Raw genomic sequence first — 19,950 nt, 5'->3', positions numbered from 1 at the left:
GCAAAAATACACACCAATTCACACACCCAGTAAAACAATAACAAAAATAGACAATTAAAAGATGAACAACAATTACAGTTACAAAGACTGGTTTAAAACACCAACTAAGGCCGGAAGGCAGCAGTGTGAACTCAGGATTGGCTCCACCCATGAGTAATAAACAGGAGTAAACTTCATTCAAAATTTTTCACTGAAGAGCAGCTTTTAAACGTGTTTTGATAATATATACGAGGTCTGTCCAAAAAGTATCGGACCTTTTGATTTTTTCAAAAACCATATGGATTTGAATCACGTGTGATTGCATCAGCCAAGCTTGAACCTTCGTGCGCATGCGTGAGTTTTTTCACGCCTGTCGGTTGCGTTATTCGCCTATGAGCAGGCTTTGTGTGAGCAGTGGTCCACCCCTCTCGGCAGATTTTTATTGCAAATAAATGTCTGAACGATTTGGAGCTTTGCTGCATCAAAATTTCCAGAAACTGTGAGAGACCTCCAGGTGGACACCATTCGGAAAATTCAGATGGCTTTCAGGGACCATTTTATAGGGATTACACAGATTAAGGAGTGCTCCAGCCGGTTTAAAGACCGCAAACAGCGTCTGAGAGCGCGGCGACAGGCTGACAGGCTGACACCCCGTTGAAACAACCAGATCATTTCCAACGTGAAGGCTTTGTTGATCCAGGACGTCGTCTGACTTCCACAAAAAAGGCAGAAGGCGTGGACATCAGCACTTTTTTGGCACATTCCACTGTTACAGGCGTTTTTTTCATGGAAAAAGAAGCGGACGGATGCGCCACCGTGCCGCTCATTGCGCGGGACAAAACCACCTCCGTGTTGGTCTCACAGGACGGCTTTGAGATGGATTTCAGACGGCTGTCGGTGGCTTTTTAGTCGTGTGACTATCCGAGAAATTGAACATGAGCTGGACATGCCCCAACATGTCCTGTGAGGCTTCATCACGGCGTTGCTTTGCGCCATGCGGCTCCGCCGCGATGCGCGGAATTCCTCCGCATGTCTGTCTCAATGTGCCGAAAAAGTGCTGATGTCCACGTCTTCCGCAATTCCTGTGCTAGTCAGAAGACGTCCCAGATAAAACATAGCGTCCATTTTAGAAATGAACGGCACATTCCACTGTTACAGGAGGTTTTGTCATGGAAAGAGGAGCGGAGGAATTCCACGAGTCGCGGCAGAGCCGCATGGCACAAAGCAACGCCGTGATGAAGCCTCACAGGACATGTTGGGGCATGTCCAGCTCATGCACAATTTCTCAGATAGTCACACGACTAAAAAGCCACCGACAGCCGTCTGAAATCCATCTCAAAGCTGTCCTGTGAGACCAACACGGAGGTGGTTTTGTCCCGCGCAATGAGTGGCACGGTGGTGCATCCGTCCGCTTCTTTTTCCATGAAAAAACTCCTGTAACAGTGGAATGTGCCGAAAAAGTGCTGATGTCCACGCCTTATGCCTTTTTTGTGGAAGTCAGACGTCCCGGATCAACAAAGCCTTCACGTTGGAAATGATCTGGTTGCTTCAGCGGGGTGTCAGCCTGTCGGAGTGCACTGCGCTCTCAGACGCTGTGGGCGGTCTTTAAACCGGCTGGAGCTGTTGTGTGGGCCGCCAGAAGAGGAGGTACTGCTGGCCCACCACCAGAGGGCGCCCTGCCTGAAGTGCGGGCTTCAGGCACGAGGGGGCGCTGCCGCCTTACAGGAGCAGCCGAGGTGACAGCTGTCACTCATCAACTATGACAGCTGTCACCGATCATCTGCACTTCACCCTGGATAAAAGCAGGATGACACCTCCACCACGTCGCCGAGATATCGACTTCTTTGAGAGGTAACTTTCTCTGCCTGCATTGATTGATTCCAAGAGCTATTGTGTTGCAGCTGTCTAACCAGAGGACCGGCGTGGGTCGCGACTGTTTCGTCCTACTTCCCGCCAGATAAGTGGTTAAACAGACGCTGCACGAATGTGTGTTAGAGGTGGAGGTGGAATTCCCACCGCTATTGTTACGGGGTGTATACACACCCACACTTGACTGTCTTTGTTCTCCGCCAGCAGTACCAGATCCGAGACGCTGAGACGGTGACCACCTGGGTACTTCGGGACTTGGCGGCTCCAGTATCCTTCGGGTTCGGTGGCGGTGGAAATCGTGTGGTTCCAGTTCATCTCCAGACGGACGTCTCCTATCGTCGAGCCTGCCCACACGACACCTTTATTCATTGACTTGTATCTATTCTATAATCTGCTGTGTGTGGTTGTGACATTCACAACAGTAAAGTGTTCACATTTAACTTCCTCTATTGTCCGTTCATTTACGCCCCCTGTTGTGGGTCCGTGTCACTACACTTTCCCAACAGGAGCACTCCTTAATCTGTGTAATCCCCATAAAATGGTCCCTGAAAGTCATCTGAATTTTCCGAATGGCGTCCACCTGGAGGTCTCTCACAGTTTCTGGAAAAATTTGATGCAGCAAAGCTCCAAATTATTCAGACATTTATTCGCAATAAAAATCCGACGAGAGGGGTGGAACAGTGCTCACTCAAAGCCTGCTCACAGGCGAATGATGCAACCGACAGGCGTGAAAAAACACGCATGCGCACGAAGGTTCAAGCTTGGCTAATGCAATCACACGTGATTCAAATCCATATGGTTTTTGCAAAAAAGAAAAAGGTCTGATACTTTTTGGACAGACCTCGTATATATATATATATATATATATATATATATATATATATATATATATATATATATATATATATATATATATATATATATATATCCTTAGCACTTTCTAACCCTCTATGTGACTTTTGTACAAGGTAAGTAAACTAATAATCCTGAGGTTTTAGATTAAACACTCCCCGCTGCCACTACAATCCAGCCCCAGTTTAGCAGAGCCATTAGCATGGTCGTATCCCGTAACATAAATATTTCTGTAAATCCACAACTTCTATTTGAAGTCCAGACTTTTTAAACAAGTTGAAACAAAGATTCTTCAAGGCTTCTTCCTGCAGCTTTTACCTTCATATTCAGTCATGGATGCTTCGGCACGTCAGCTCATTCCACAGGGTTAAAACACATTTTTAAAGTTGAACAGGTACAGTGCATCCAGAAAGTAGTCATCCCCTTGGTATTTCACATATTTGAATTTGTTTATGGCATTTCAAATACAAAAAGTAAACGAGGCTTCTCAATATAAAAATTTCTAAAATGATCTTACTTAAACTCAAACTGAAAGTAAATCTCTACAACCTGACATAAATTAAATAAAAATATAAAAGCCAAGATGATGGGTTGCATAAGTACAAGTAATCAGCCCCTTACAAGTCAAAACAAGTCACACCGTATCAAAGACTTCTTTGTCAGGGCAATAGCAAAGCTGCTTCAATCACAGTCCTTGGACCATGCAAGAGAGCTAATTCATGCCATCACTGTTGTGGCCCTCAGTGAGGCAGAGGGTAGTGATAGTTCTGGAGTCCCTCTCGAATCAGAGAGGTGCAAAAAATATCTAAAAACCCAGATCACAGAAGACTCCATCACCATTACAGCTGAAGACACAAAGGAAGTGCATCAAGTGGATCCTTTTGATGAGATCCAGATTGAGATACTTGACTGGGTATCAGACTTATGCAAGGAAAGCAGGTCACTCGCTGCAGCCAATGGGGACAGGGATAACATCCATTTCCTTCCTGACATTGTTCCACACATAATAAGACTTGCAAGTTACTTACCACTTTGGACAGGAGTAAGGAGATAGGAGAGTTAAAGTGGGACTATTAAAAAATGGAAACCTGCATCAACCTGTTAGAGTTGGGAAATCAACAGTCTCTGTCCTGAACACGTGTGCATTTGATGCTTTTTGTCTGAGTTTATGCTGTGCTTTCTGTGACAGCTCAGCATTTCAAAATATTGTCAGGGATGACAGTGACAACCCAGTCTTGCAGCTGGTGTAGCCATTGCTACAGATGGTGTGACCCCAAAAATATATTCACAGAGGGCAGAGCTGCTTAGTGCAATGTTTAAAAAAATCCAGTTGAGGTCTGGTGCCCAACAAATCGATGCCCAGTGCAACATCTCCACCATCCTGGGAAAAACCATGAGAAATATATCAAGCGTTTACCTCTCAAAACACTGCTCTTCACAGTACTGCCAACTCAACAAAGGAACAACAAGGGAAGTACCGTTTACCGTTTGTGATTTAATATATAGAACATACTCGTACAGTCTGTACAGATGGAGGCTTTAATGTGTTACTGCATGCAAAACTAAGGGAAGAGCGCCCCCTGCTGGGAAATGTGTTAGTGTTGCGTGTGAGAGGAAGGGACCCCCACCCCATAAATGTCTTGACCTTTATTCAAATATTTTGAATAATTCAATTGCCTTGATCTGTAGTGCCGCTAATGCGCTGCTGACACTTTTATTTCATGCAACATCTGAGACAGTGTGTATATTTCATTCTACACAAAAAGTGTACGATGGCGTTTTAGAATTTTTTTTTTTGAGGGGGGGGTTTGTTGTTTGTTGTTTTTTCAGAATGTTCAATTGTTAACATAAAGAGAATTTTCCAAACCAGAAGTGTTTATTCTCCTTTGAAGGTATACTGCATTTTCAAACAGTAACTTTGTTATGCGTAAGCTTAGAAGTCATAGTACATTACTTTAATTAATTAGAACAGAAAACTTTTATTGCCCCACTGTTTTTCAGAGGAGAGGAGAAATAAGGAGACTTACCTTATGTACCTTGCATTGAAAGCAGAAAGCAGCACAATGACGGTTTTAACGGCACAAATCAGCACAAACGGAGCACTAAAAAAGTAGACCACCCTGGTTTGTTTTGGAGCAGGATGGGGGGATGGTGACGTGACGTCATCGGTCGAAATTATAATTCTTATTATCTCAGAAACTAAAGCAGCACAAACGACAGTTTTAACAGCACAAATCAGCACAAACGGAGCACTAAAAAAGTAGACCACCCTGGTTTGTTTTGGAGCAGGATGGGGGGATGGTGACGTGACGTCATCGGTCGAAATTATAATTCTTATTATCTCAGAAACTAAAGCAGCACAAACGACAGTTTTAACAGCACAAATCAGCACAAACGGAGCACTAAAAAAGTAGACCACCCTGGTTTGTTTTGGAGCAGGATGGGGGGATGGTGACATCATCGGTCAAAATTATAATTCCTAATATCTCAGAAACAAAAGCAGCACAAACGACAGTTTTAACGGCACAAACCAGCACAAACAGAGCACTAAAAAAGTATACCACCCTGGTTTGTTTTGGAGCAGGATGGGGGGATGGTGACCTTTGGATGACCTAAAAAATAATTCTTAATATCTCAGAAAGAAAAGCAGCACAAACAACAGTTTTAACGGCACAAACCAGCACAAATGCAGCACTAACCATTTAATCTATTTGCTGGAATTTTTCACGTGGGTGGGGTGTCAGCTTCACTCAGCTGTTTTGCAGACAAACAACCACAGGACAATTTGTTTGTTTTTTTTCTTATTGTTAATCAGATGACAGATCGTCGTCCTGAGGACTTGGTCAGCACTGGGTCCTGCTGCGCACGGAAGGATGACTGAGCAAGAGTTTCGGTGGGAAAATGTCCATCATCCTCTTGTCATTCCAACGAGGCGTCAGGCTGAGCATGTAAACAGACAAACAGCAGTTCTGCAAAGGAAACTTTGTGCGCGTAACTCCCCTCACCTCTGTCTGGTTGAACTTATGTTTTTTCTTTTGTTCAATTTAAAAAAAAAAAAGATTGGGTTGAACTTTGACCTCGTCAGCCTGCCGACGAGCGGCAATGCGCGCTCCCGTCAAAAGCGTCACGTCAAAAGCCGAGCTAAAGTATGGCAAGCCAACAGTGCCACAATTACGCCACTTTCAGTCGCATTTCACCAAAAAAAACGCCGTTTTGTCAGTTATTACGGCGCTTTTTATATGGCAAGCCAACAGTGCCACAATTACGCCACTTTCAGTCGCATTTCACCAATAAAACGCCGTTTTGTCAGTTATTACAGCGCTTTTATATGGCAAGCCAACAGTGCCACAATTACGCCACTTTCAGTCGCATTTCACCCAAAAAACGCCGTTTTGTCAGTTATTACGGCGCTTTTTATATGGCAAGCCAACAGTGCCACAATTACGCCACTTTCAGTCGCATTTCATCAATAAAACGCCGTTTTGTCAGTTATTACGGCGCTTTTTATATGGCAAGCCAACAGTGCCACAATTACGCCACTTTCAGTCGCATTTCACCAAAAAAAACGCCATTTTGTCAGTTATTACGGCGCTTTTTATATGGCAAGCCAACAGTGCCACAATTACGCCACTTTCAGTCGCATTTCACCAATAAAACGCAGTAAAAAAAACGCCGTTTTGTCAGTTATTACGGCGCTTTATACGCCGTAATTAAATACGACGCCGTTAAAAATAGATGGAATTGACATACAAAGGGTAAAAGAAACGAAATTTCTAGGAGTCATGATTGATGAAGATCTTACATGGAAGTCACACATAAATTACATAAAAGGAAAAATAGCGAAAGCCATTGCTGTTTTGCATAAAGTAAAATTTTCATTAAATAGTTATGGTTTATTAACATTGTACAATTCATTGATTGTCCCATATTTAACTTATTGTGTAGAAATCTGGGGATTGACATGTACAACTTATACACAACCATTATTTATTCTGCAGAAAAGAGCTTTAAAAATGATTAGTAATAGTCGTTTTAGAGATCCATCTAATCCATTATTCATTACGTATAGGGAACTTAAATTTCATGATTTAGTTGATTTGAAAATATTACAAATAATGCATCAAGCTAACAAAAATACCTTACCAATAAACATTCAAAATATGTTTGAAAAAAGAGTAAGTAGTTATAATTTGAAAGGAATAGAAGTCTTTAAAAAAATCAAGATTCAGAACCAAAGTAAAGGAACGGAGTATTGCAGTGAATGGTGTAAAATTATGGAACATCAACAACAAAGAAATCAAAGAATCAAGGTCGCTCAAATTATTTAGGAAACGTATTAAATTAGATGTATTGGGTAAGTATGAGGCTATGAGATAGGTCGGTGGGCTATGACAAAGCCTAGGGTGTGATCTGTTGGTGATGTCTAGAATGTTTTAAGTTTAAAGTGTGGCCTGTCAGGGATGTAATCTTTTGGATAATGGTTAAAGTTATGAAATGGGTCAGTGGTGTGTGATAAGTCAGAAGTGTAATCTGTTTAGTGATGCTGAATAATGATACTTAAAATTGAAAGATTGTGTTGTAAAAAAGGGGCAGAAAATATAAGACTTGTTCTTCTCTCTGCTCTTTTTTCATTCGTTTTGTAAATTTCATTTCTGTTTTTTTTCTGTCTTTTTCTTTTAAATGAATGAAATAAATAAGGATAAAAAAAAGTGCCGTAATGTGTCAAAAAATACACAGTTTTTTACGCCGCAATGGAGCCCTTAAAAACACAGTAAAAAACGCCGTTCAGATGCACACAACACGCGTAAAATACGCGCGTCTGTGCACTTCACGACTTACGGCCTTTGTACAGTATGATAATTATCTCCAGCCCCCTTTTTTCTCAGCCACTGAACTTGAAGTGTTTGTGTCCAATCGCTAATCAAGACAAGCAGACAGAATCAGTCCAGCACAGATCTCTTTGTGGCAAAGTTTGCTCCAACTTAACCTCTTGTGTAGTTTAACATCGGCCAATATTCGGGGGGTTAGGCCGGAAAATAGCTCACAAATTTACTTCCTCTTTTACATATCGTTTCGTTTCGTTTTATTTTATTTTTTTTTTTTTATTAAATACGTTTCTGTCTTTCTTGAGTTCAGGTGTTTTACGTCCCCACTGTTTAACTGTATTTGTAGTGTAATGGTAAAGTGCTCGTCTTTTACTCAGAACCTTGCGGGTTCAAATCCTGAGTAACTTATATATATATATATATATCCATTATTCATTTATATATTTATATATTTTATATATTTATATTTTATATATATTTATATATATTTCTACCTACTTATGTTTTAAAGGATACTGTTCCTGTCTATGATAGGATGTAGATGTTGAATTGTTTTTACAAACATTTTATATCGTCTGGCTCTTTGTTTGACTCTGTGGGATCTGTTGCTGTGAAATCTTGCAAGGCCTCCTAATGTCCGCTAGTCAACCTTTCAAATTTGTACCTTTCTCGCTTCAGGAAGTTCATAAAGTCCTTAAAGCTCTACATCATAGATCCTTACTTTTTGAAGCTGGCAACTGATTTGTATTGCACGGCTACAATTCCTCTCCATTACCCATGCGTACAACGGGTAACTCAGCTCGTAATATATACAGTGAGGAAATAAGTATTTGAACACCCTGCGATTTTGCAAGTTCTCCCACTTAGAAATCATGGAGGCGTCTGAAATTTTCATCTTAGTTGCATGTCCACTGTGAGAGACACAATCTAAAAAAAAAAAATAAATAAAAAAATTCAGAAATCACAATGTATGATTTTTTAAATAATTTATTTGCATGTTACTGCTGCAAATAAGTATTTCAACACCTGCCAATCAGCAGGAATTCTGGCCCTCAAAGACCTGTTAGTCCGCCTCTAAAAAGTCACCTCCACTCCACTTATTATTCCAAAGTAGAAGCACCTATTTGAGGTCTTTAGCTGCATAAAGACACCTGTCCACCCAACACAATCATTAAGACTCCAACTACTAACATGGCTAAGACCAAAGAGCTGTCCAAAGACACCAGAGACAAAATTGTAGACCTCCACAAGGCTGGAAAGGGTTACGGGGCAATTGCCAAGCAGCTTGGTGAAAAAAGATCAACTGTTGGAGCAATTATTAGAAAATGGAAGAATCTAAACATGACTGTCAATCTCCCTCGGACTGGGGCTCCATGCAAGATCCCACCTCGTGGCGTATCAGTGATCCTAAGAAAGGTGAGGAATCAGCCCAGAACTGCACGGGAGGAGCTGGTCAATGACCTGAAGAGAGCTGGCACCACTGTTTCCAAGGTTACTGTGGGTAATACACTAAGACGTCATGGGTTAAAATCATGCATGGCACGGAAGGTTCTCCTACTTAAATCAGCACACGTCCAGGCCCATCTTAAGTTTGCCCATGACCATTTGGATGATCCAGAGGAGTCATGGGAGAAAGTTATTTGCTCAGATGAGACCGAAATAAAACTTTTTGGTCTTAATTCCACTCGCCGTGTTTGGAGGAAGAAGAATGCTGAATACCGTCCCAAAAACACCTTCCCTACTGTGAAACATGGAGGTGGAAGCATCCTGCTTTGGGGGTGTCTTTTTGCACATGGGACAGGACGACTGCACTGTATTAAGGAGAGGATGACCGGGGCCATGTATTGGGAGATTTTGACAAACAACCTCCTTCCCTCAGTTAGAGCATTGAAGATGGGCTGTGGATGGGTCTTCCAACATGACAATGACCCGAAGCACACAGCCAGGATAACCAAGGAGGGGCTCCGTAAGAAGCATATCAAGGTTCTGGAGTGGCCTATCCAGTCTCCAGACCTAAACCCAATAGAAAATCTTTGGAGGGAGCTCAAACTCCATGTTTCTCAGTGACAGCCCAGGAACCTGGCTGATCTAGAGAAGATCTGTATGGATGAGTGGACCAAAATCCCTGCTGCAGTGTGTGCAAACCTGGTGAAAAACTACAGGAAACATTTGACCTCTGTAATTGCAAACAAAGGCTACTGTACCAAATATTAACATTGATTTTCACAAGTGGTGAAATACTTATTTGCAGCAGTAACATACAAATAAATTATTTAAAAAAATCATACATTGTGATTTCTGGATTTTTTTTTTTTTTTTTTTAGATTATGTCTCTCACACTGGACATGTACCAAAGATGAAAATTTCAGACCCCTCCATGATTTCTAAGTGGGAGAACTTGCAAAATCGCAGGGTATTCAAATACTTATTTTCCAATCTCTCTCTCTCTCTCTCTCTCTCTCTCTCTCTCTCTCTCTCTCTCTCTCTATATATATATATATATATATATTTTATTACTTACAATGAGTCTAATTTGCATTAACTATTAAATGAATATGTTAAAATGTAGGTACTGACCAAAAGATGAACAAGACAGACTACCACGAGGAATGACCACCATGAAGAGAGACTGACTGGCAAGGCCATTCACTATTTTCATGCCAAATTTGGAGACAAACTTTGAAAATTGCAACCAGGAAAGTTGGTTTGTTTATTTTAGTGTTTGACATTCCTTTGACCTTGAGCTTTATCCTTTTGTGTGCTGAAAGGTATCTTGGTAGGACTGCTATATGTGACATTGCAAGAGTCTGCATTGATGACTTTCATGGTTTTTCCACACCCTTAAAATTTTTTTTAACTTTTCAGGTTTTATTGTGATGATGCCATAACTTTCAAAGATTGATATTTTCTGGATCCTCTCATCAAGCCCTTTTGATTTTGTGTATTACATGACATGTTTTACTGTAATCTGAAATTTGACCTAGTTTACGTCACCTTTGACCTTAAGTAAACCTTGATGGTCCAGGTTGATCACTCATCCCAAGTAATGGCTTATGGACAAGGCCATTCACTCTTTTCATGCCAAATTTGGAGACACACTTTGAAACATTTTGACCAGGAAAGTTGTTTGGTTGAATTTAGAGTTTGACATTCCTGTAACCATGACCTTTGACCTTGAGTTTGGTCCTGTTATGTGCTGAAAGGTATCTTGCTTGGACTGCTATATGTGAAGTTGTAAGAGTCTGCGATGTAAACTGTGCTGCACAGCGAGTTAAAGGTGAAAAATGCAGTGATTACAAACATACTGAGTAACATATCTTACTTCGTTTTGACAAGAGAATCTTGGCTGTTAATAATCACTGGATGTTGATAATTACCGTTGATAAGATAGTCACTGGATGTTGTACAAAGTTGTTCAAAGATACATAAAATGTTAAAATAGCATTTCTTAGCTAATGCAAGGTGTAATTTCTTTAATAAATTTAGATTTTTTTGTCTGTCAATGTCAGTCTCTGTGAACAACATCCAACAGGATCGATCCAGTAGAACTGGCTAGTTGAGTGGCACCTTGTACAGTCCAAGAATTTCGTATCTTCATTGCAGGTAGGTGAGAGCAAAAATTGACAGTACACACAGGTTCTGCAGTCTTGTTTACTGACATGGTTGCAATGTATTCCAATATTTATAGTATTTATTGCATACTATTGTTTAGTATGTGTGCTCAAAAGATACCTTGGTGGCAGACTTTGACTTTTGTTGGGGGGGGGGGGGGGGGGGGGGGGGTGCTTTTTCAGAGAATGAATAATGCAAAAACTTTTAATTTCACTACGAGCTGAGTTACCCGTTGTACGCATGGGTAATGGAGAGGAATTGTAGCCATGCAATACAAAATCAGTTGCCAGCTTCAAAAAGTAAGGATCTATGATGTAGAGCTTTAAGGACTTTATGAACTTCCTGAACCGAGAAAGGTACAAATTTCAAAGGTTGACCAGCGGACATTAGAAGGCCTTGCAAGATTTCACAGCAACAGATCCCACAGAGTCAACAAAGAGCCAGACGATATAAAATGTTTGTAAAAACAATTCAACATCTACATCCTATCATAGACAGGAACAGTATCCTTTAAAACATAAGTAGGTAGAACCTGAGCGCTTTTTACTCACCGAGAGAGATTTAATAACATTTCAAAATTTCCATCATAGTACCAATTTGTAGTGAAGCTTCTTGCATGTCTTTTAACCTCACAGCGAAAAGAATGAATTCCCTTAGTACAGAAAACTACAGGATGAACACAAAAACACTCCTTGGTTTCAGATATTTATCAAACATTACATGAATAATTTTAAAATTTTGAAGAAGAGCCTACAAAAGAGAAAAAAAACTTGATGAGTTTCTGCAACTGTATAGATACCAAAATTGTAAAATTATTCCTACAAGTGTTGACACCCCACTGTCAGTTATACTCTCAGGGGTGGCCTGCTCTGGTCACCAGAAGATCCAGTATTAATTTCACTAAGCGCTTTTAAATCCAAATTGAGAGCACTTGAGTCCAGCTCCATATATGCACTTGCTTTTATAGTATGCTTGTAATTTAAATTTTTATCATCTTTTATTTGCCTTTTGTTTGTGTCTGTGTAAGCGTGTAACTGTGCTTTGTATTGCTGCTGTTTATCTTGGCCATGACGTTCTTGGAAAGATGTTCTTAATCTTAATGGGATTATTTTATTTAAAATTATATATATAAGTTACTCACAGGATTTTGAACCCACAAGGGTCTGAGTAAAAGACGAGCGCTTTAACCATTACACTACAAATACAGTTAAACAGTGGGGGACGTAAAACACCTGAACTCAGAAAGACAGAAACGTATTTAATAAAAAAAATAAAAATAAAATGAACGAAACGATATGTAAAAGAGGAAGTAAATTATATGAGCTATTTTCCGGCCTAACCCCCCGAATATTGGCTGATGTTAAACTACACAAGAGGTTAAGTTGGAGCAAACTTTGCCACAAAGAGATCTGTGCTGGACTGATTCTGTCTGCTTGTCTTGATTAGCGATTGGACACAAACACTTCAAGTTCAGTGGCTGAGAAAATAGGGGGCTGGAGATAATTATCATACTGTACAAAGGCCGTAAGTCGTGAAGTGCACAGACGCGCGTATTTTACGCGTGTTGTGTGCATCTGAACTGTGTTTTTTACTGTGTTTTTAAGGGCTCCATTGCGGCGTAAAAAACTGTGTATTTTTTGACACATTACGGCACTTTTTTTATCTTTATTTATTTCATTCATTTAAAAAGAAAAGACAGAAAAAAAACAGAAATGAAATTTACAAAACGTTGAATGAAAAAGGAGCAGAGAGAAGAACAAGTCTTATATTTTCTGCCCATTTTTACAACACAATCTTTCAATTTTAAGTATCATTATTCAGCATCACTAAACAGATTACACTTCTGACTTATCACACACCACTGACCCATTTCATAACTTTAACCATTATCCAAAAGATTACATCCCTGACAGGCCACACTTTAAAACTTAAAACATTCTAGACATCACCAACAGATCACAACCCTAGGCTTTGTCATAGCCCACCGACCTATCTCATAGCCTCATACTTACCCAATACATCTATTAATACGTTTCCTAAATAATTTGAGCGACCTTGATTCTTTGATTTCTTTTGTGTTGATGTTCCATAATTTTACACCATTCACTGCAATACTCCGTTCCTTTACTTTGGTTCTGAATCTTGAGTTTTTTTAAAGACTTCTATTCCTTTCAAATTATAACTACTTACTCTTTTTTCAAACATATTTTGAATGTTTATTGGTAAGGTATTTTTGTTAGCTTGATGCATTATTTGTAATATTTTCAAATCAACTAAATCATGAAGTTCCCTATACGTAATGAATAATGGATTAGATGGATCTCTAAAACGACTATTACTAATCATTTTTAAAGCTCTTTTCTGCAGAATAAATATGGTTGTGTATAAGTTGTACATGTCAATCCCCAACTCAAGAAGACAGAAACGTATTTAATAAAAAAAAAATAAAAATAAAATAAAACGAAACGAAACGATATGTAAAAGAGGAAGTAAATTTATGAGCTATTTGTCCGGCCTAACCCCCCGAATATTGGCCGATGTTAAAAACTACACAAGAGGTTAAGTTGGAGCAAAAACTTTGCCACAAAGAGATCTGTGCTGGACTGATTCTGTCTGCTTGTCTTGATTAGCGATTGGACACAAACACTTCAAGTTCAGTGGCTGAGAAAAAAGTGGGGCTGGAGATAATTATCATACTGTACAAAGGCCGTAAAATACGCGCGTCTGTGCACTTCACGACGCGCGTATTTTACGCGTGTTGTGTCCATGTGAACGGCGTTTTTTAAGGGCTCCACTGCGGCGTAAAAAAACGGCGTTTTTTTGACACATTACGGCGCATTTAACAGTGTCGTATTTAAGTATGGCATAAGCGCTTATGGCGTTTTTTTGGTGAAACGCGACTGAAAGTGGCGTAATTGTGGCACTGACTTCTGACGCCTCTAAAAAGCAACGCATCTTACGCCTCTGACGCTTCCGACGCGTGAAAGACCATTAATCTGCAATAATGAGCCTGTAATAGCGCTGATCAAATAATGAGGATAAAATCGATATGCGGATTCCTGATCGGGATGCAACGTCCGATTTCGATCAAGTCTGAAACCACGTGATCGGCCCGATTTCCGATCACGTGATCGGATCAGGACATCCCTAGTGATTTTGCGGTACTTTATACAACACTGGTTTGGAGTCTGACTGTTTGAGGCTGTGGATAGGTGTCTTTTGAGTCAAACAGGTGCCGTTAATACAGGTAACAGGTGGAGGACAGAAGAGGTTCTTAAAGAAGTTGTTACAGGTCTGTGAGAGCCAGAAATCTTGCTTGTTTGTGGGTGGCCAAATACTTATTTTCCACCATGGTTTACAAATAAATTCTTTAAAAATCCTACAATGTGATTTCCTGGATTTTTTTTTTCTCATTTTGTTTCTCACAGTTGAAGTGTACCTATGATGAAAATTACAGACCTCTCTCATCTCTCTAAGTAGAACTTGCACAATCAGGGACTGACTAAATACTTTTTTACCCTGCTGTATGTGTGACGGGGGCTTTACTGTTAAACTTCTTGTACAGCTCACTATATGTCTTTTCCTTAGCCTTTGACACTTATCTTTCTCTTTTTTCCCCTCAGTTGATCCATATACATATCGTATGTCTGTACCTCAGTGCACCAGTGGTTTCTTTTTATTCAGGACATTCCAAATTCATCACAAACATTCCCAAGGCTGTTCAGGCACATCCAATTGGATTAGTCCTCAGGTTATACCCAAAGCTCATGGGAGAAATTTTATATTCTGTTCAGTCTGGGAATGCTTTTGAGAAAACTTTATACCGGCCATGGCCCGAGTGAAGCCGACCACTCCATGCTTGGTATCTGTGTAGACAGGACAGCATATTACAGGACCAAGACCTGCAGAATGATACACATCATTATAAAGTAAATATTATTAATATTATACACAAAATCTCTGTCTGTTCCTGTCATCGGGCACCTCTTCAAGCTATAAGGGATTTAATTAAATATATTTTTTTTTTCATAATTTCCTGGCAATTCGGTTTGAGTAGAAATGTTTCAAGCTGGGCAGCATGGTGGCTTTGTGGTTAGCAAAGCTTCCTTCATATCAAGAAGGTCCAATTTTTGCTTCAGACTTGGTCTTTTCTGAATGGAATTTGCATGTTTCCTCCGTTTGTGTGGCTTCCCTTCGTGTGCTGAATTAGTGACTCCAAATTGATCGTATGCGTGAGTGAAGGTGTGAATGAGTTTGTCTACGAGGATTTCGGAGGATTTCGCGTGTCGGCACGAAGCAGCTCAGACACGCAGCAAAAAAAAAAAAACACCTCCGTGTTGGAAACCATTCAGAAGATTCAGACGGCTTTCAATGGCTTTCAGTCGAGTGAGTATCCGAGAAAGTGTGTAATAGCTGGACATGCCCCAACATGTCCTGTGAGACTTCCAAGACGGAGGTGTTTTTTTGCTGCGCGTCCTGAGCTGCTTCGTGCCGACGCGTGAATCCTCCGCACGTCTTTCATTACAAAATCTCCTGTAACAGTGGAATGTGCCGCAAAAGTGCTATGTCCAGCTCTGCTGCCATTTCTGTGGTAGTCACATGATGTCCCGGATCAACACAGCGTTCAGTTTAGAAATGATCTGGTCGATCCAGCCTGTCGAATGGCCGCTCGGCATGCCGTGCGCCCTCCGCTGCTGTGGGCCATCTTTAAAAGGTTTTAACGGTCCATAATCCGCGTGACGCCGACAGAATCTTCAAACGATATCCAACTGAATCTTTCGAATGGTTTCCAACTGCCTGTCTCTAACAGTTTCTGAAAAATTTAATGGCGCAAAGCAGCAGTCTCTCAGCAAGTTCTCAGACAAAAGAAATCCGACCGGAAGGGTGACCAGTGCTCACTCAAAGCCTGCCCACAGGCGAATGACACAACCGACAGGCGTGGAAAAACTCACGCATGCGCACGAAGGTTCAAGCTTGGCTGATGTAATCACACATGATTCAAATCCATATAGTTTTTGAAAAAAAATAAAAAGGTACGATACTTTTTGGACAGACCTCGTATGTGTGGTAGACTGGCGGCCTGTCAAGGGTGTATCCCACCTCTTGATCAGTTCTGCTGGGATAAGCTCCAGCCTATCTGAGCAGAACTGTTTTGGTGAGGTGTATATAACCTAACTTGATAAAAGGCTCCATCTGACCTTCCTTCTGCATGATGCAGAGGAGGGAGGGAGATGACTGTAGGGTTGGAGTGGCCAGAGAGCAGAACATTGTTTAGATACTTAGCTTATGTGACATCCAATTTCAGAAAAAAAAATTTGATCAAACCTTTAAATCTTGTTCTGTGGTGGACAGACAACTGCAATGGACTGTACAGACATAATTCACCATACCAGATCACCAAAATGTGGGTACAGTGTGTTCCTGCCTTACATATGTTAACAAGCCGAAATGTGCATATTGAAGCCATCCCGGCAGGACCCCTGTGTGGGTGGTAGATGAGTGTCTGTTCTCCCTTCTGTGCATATAAAGCTGTTTTCCTTTCTCGCCAAGGTGTATTCGTGTCCGATCACATGCTGCCTAGTGTGAAGTACAGACAGAGATCTCTGTATTCCTGTGATGATGAGCGACTCTGTGCATGTAGTTAACAGTCTTGGCCCCTTTCATTTTCCATCAGGTCCCTTGCGGGGTTAAAGACCGGGGCCAAGCATCCCTATAAAGTCTGTGTTTGTTAATGAAAGTCGATGAAATAAAGTGACTGCGTTGTCGAAATTGTTGCTCTTTCATCCAGTGCAATTTCCACACTGATGACCCTGATATCTGTCTTTCAAGGATTTTGAAAGAGATTCCGACGCGATCATGGTGCTGAATGCAGTGGCGTTAACCTCCCCAAATTTTGGGAGTTGTCTATTTCTGTCTGGTTCACCCAAAAAGAGGCACAGTTTGCACGGTGGGAGATCACTGAGGATGACACGAAGTACTATTATGTTCTGTCGGCCCCCAGCAGTTACACGGCGACAAGCCTGGTTACTCTCCTGCAAAATCCCCTGGCAGCAAAAAATACTCAACCCTCAGGGCTCACCTCTTCAGGAAGATAATTTTGAAATTTATTTTAATCGAGAAGCATAATTTACTCTTTGTATATGAAATGGCATAATAGGTCAAAATGTGTGAAATACCAAGGGGACGAAAATTTGCAAGGCACTGTAGGTTTTCACCCCTGTGTGTGTGTGTGGTGTGTGTGTGTGTGTGTGTTGTGTGTGTGTGTGTGTGTGTGTGTGTGTGTTGTGTGTGTGTGTGTGTGTGTGTGTGTGTGTGAGACCACGTTAGGTCATATGCATATCACCTTCAATTTTTTTTTGTATATTATTTTGAAATTTTTACAGAGGATTAATATACAATAGGCAAGAACTGATTCAGTTTTCAAGGTCGAAGTCAAGAAAAATGGGAATTCCCTCTCCTTTAACACTGAATTTTCAAAAATTCATAACTATAAAAAAAAAAGATTTCTTCTATATTTGAAGGCCTTATGCAGGATGATATCCTTTATTAACTGACAAAGTTTGATCTGGATTAAGGATTTTGTGGCCATTTAAATTTAACATTGAAAACCACATTTACTGGTTATTTACATAATATCTTATCAAACGTGCCCAAATCACTGTTGTATTTGAAACTGAGGTGCAGACTGGCACTCACTATTACCTGACAAAGTCTGATCCGGATTGTGGATTTTGTGGACATTTGAATTTAATATTGGCAATAAATAAATAAAACCATGAGCAATAAATTGCAACCATTGGCTCTGTGTTGTTTCTATGTCCTACTGCAAACGAATTTAATTGTACATTAATGTACAATTTTAAAAAATCTGAAATTACACATTTTAAGTTGCATCACGATTTGGTTATCAGCTAATTTAAAATGACTATTAAAAACTGGAAGAACACATACAAAGAATTGTGTTGCTTAAACATTATGTTGAGATACACAGATAATGATGTCAGACATATTGTGCTTCTGAAGTTACCTGCCATGGATGCTGTGTTGACAATGACCCCTCCTTGACCACCAGTCAACTTGTTCATAAGTGATCCAAAGCCAGATAGGATCCCCAGATAACACCCGTCTATAACACAGATCATTTTACTGTCAAATTTACACAGAAACCACATTTATTGTCATTACACAATGTAGCTGTTGTCACTACTGTGTTATAAGTACAGTAAAACCCGCATATAATGGATTCAGGTGGACCAGCAAATTTTGCCAGTTATATTCGAAATTCATTATATGCATAAAACAGACAAAATTCGTATACGTATAAAATGGAAAAAATCTGTCATATGTCCGTAAGAGATTGTTCACACCTCCTGGCTGTAACTAATCTACATGGAATTTTCCAGCACCGATTAGGCTTAAGTATTTCCTTGATTTTTTTGCTTTGTGTTTCTATTTTGCCATGTTTAGTTTAGGTTCTAATTTGTTCTGCTTAGTATAGGTTTTGATTGTTTTTTTCTGTGTGTGAGTTCTCTTGCTGGGGTTTTTCCTGCTTGGGCTTTGTCTGTCCCTATCTCTCTTGAACCATCTCTCTTTTGCTTGGTGTGGGCGTCACACTCTGTCTGGGCCACACCCTGTTCTGGATCTTTCAACACACCTGTTTCTAATCTGCAGCTCATCACCTGGGTGTATTTAAGCTCCCCTGGTTGCACTAGTTCCCCGCCAGATTGTTAACATGTCATACATGGCAACGAGTGTACACGCAGCGGCTCCTCTCGCTCCCAACACAATGGTGTTTTCGTGTTTTTTGTGTTTACAAACAGCGTGTCTGTTCGTCATCGTACTCATCGCGCCCTCACATCTCTAGGCAACACTTATTCCCGGGAGTTTCTGCTTGACATCTGCAGAATACAGCCAGAATCACGGACCTAACTACAGCGGATGTGGAAAAGTTACGTTAGGATGGTTTACCTCCGTATACCTGTTCAATCCCCGACCCCCACTCCTGCATCCAGCCCACAGTGGAGGCGCCATGGACGGAACCTGAGGAAGCAGAAGAGGGGCAAGCGTGGCGGTAATCCGTGCTAGGTTAGCCGCCAGACCTTACCGGCCTGCCATCCCCTTCCATCACCCTGGCCAACGTACGCTTGCTGGACAATAAAATGGGCCATATTCATTTACTCCGGACATCTTCCAAGACTGTGGGTAAGTGCTGTGTCTTTGTTTTTGTGGAAACATGGCTCAACGACAGCATCCAGGACCATGCTATCCAGCTAGCGCAGCTAACATACTACCAGGCGGACAGAGTGCTCGTCGAGGGGGGAAAGTCCCGCGGCGGAGGACTCTGTGTTTACATAAGCGATGCCTGGTGCTGCGGTTGCAAGCACTGCTCACCACTGGGGGAGCTGATGATTATTAAGTGCCGGCCATTCTACCTGCCGAGGGAATATACTGCTATTCTGCAGGCAGCTATATACATTCCTCCCAGCTCCAACAACAGGAGTGAGGCACTGAACAAACTCCACCAGCACATCAGTGAACAGCTGACAGCCCACCCTGATGCCTTCCTCATCCTGGCTTGGAGATTTCAACCATGCCAACCCCAAGAGTGTGTTTCCACAACTCCATGGACATGTCAACTTTCCCACTAAAGGCAACCAATATCTTGGACAAATGTTTACACCACACACAAGGAAGCCTACAAAGCTTCCTCCCTCCCCCACCTTGGAACCTCCAACCACTCCACTGTTATGCTAATGCCTGCATACAGACCGCTGGTTAAAGTCACAAAACCAGCCAAAAAGGTGATCCGGGT

At 41.1% G+C, this 19,950-nt stretch overlaps 1 long non-coding RNA gene across 2 annotated transcripts in view; it reads right to left on the bottom strand.

Moving 5' to 3' along the window:
- The window catches only part of LOC117517022, a 39,068-nt gene extending 20,817 nt beyond the window's left edge, over positions 1-18,251 (bottom strand). Inside the window, exons 1-2 of one of the 2 annotated variants that reach the window (XR_004562618.1) lie at positions 18,166-18,251; positions 14,956-15,040 (exon numbers count right to left, since the gene is read on the bottom strand). This is a non-coding gene — a long non-coding RNA (uncharacterized LOC117517022). The remainder of the gene's footprint in view (positions 1-14,955; positions 15,041-18,165) is intronic. The other variant, XR_004562619.1, reaches the window with a different exon arrangement.
- Positions 18,252-19,950: the final 1,699 nt, after the last annotated feature.

The sequence above is a fragment of the Thalassophryne amazonica genome, chromosome 9 (assembly GCF_902500255.1).
Source record: "Thalassophryne amazonica chromosome 9, fThaAma1.1, whole genome shotgun sequence".
NCBI lineage: Eukaryota > Metazoa > Chordata > Actinopteri > Batrachoidiformes > Batrachoididae > Thalassophryne > Thalassophryne amazonica.
Note: the sequence above shows the minus strand (reverse complement) of the source record. Positions and strands in the feature narration are given on the sequence as shown.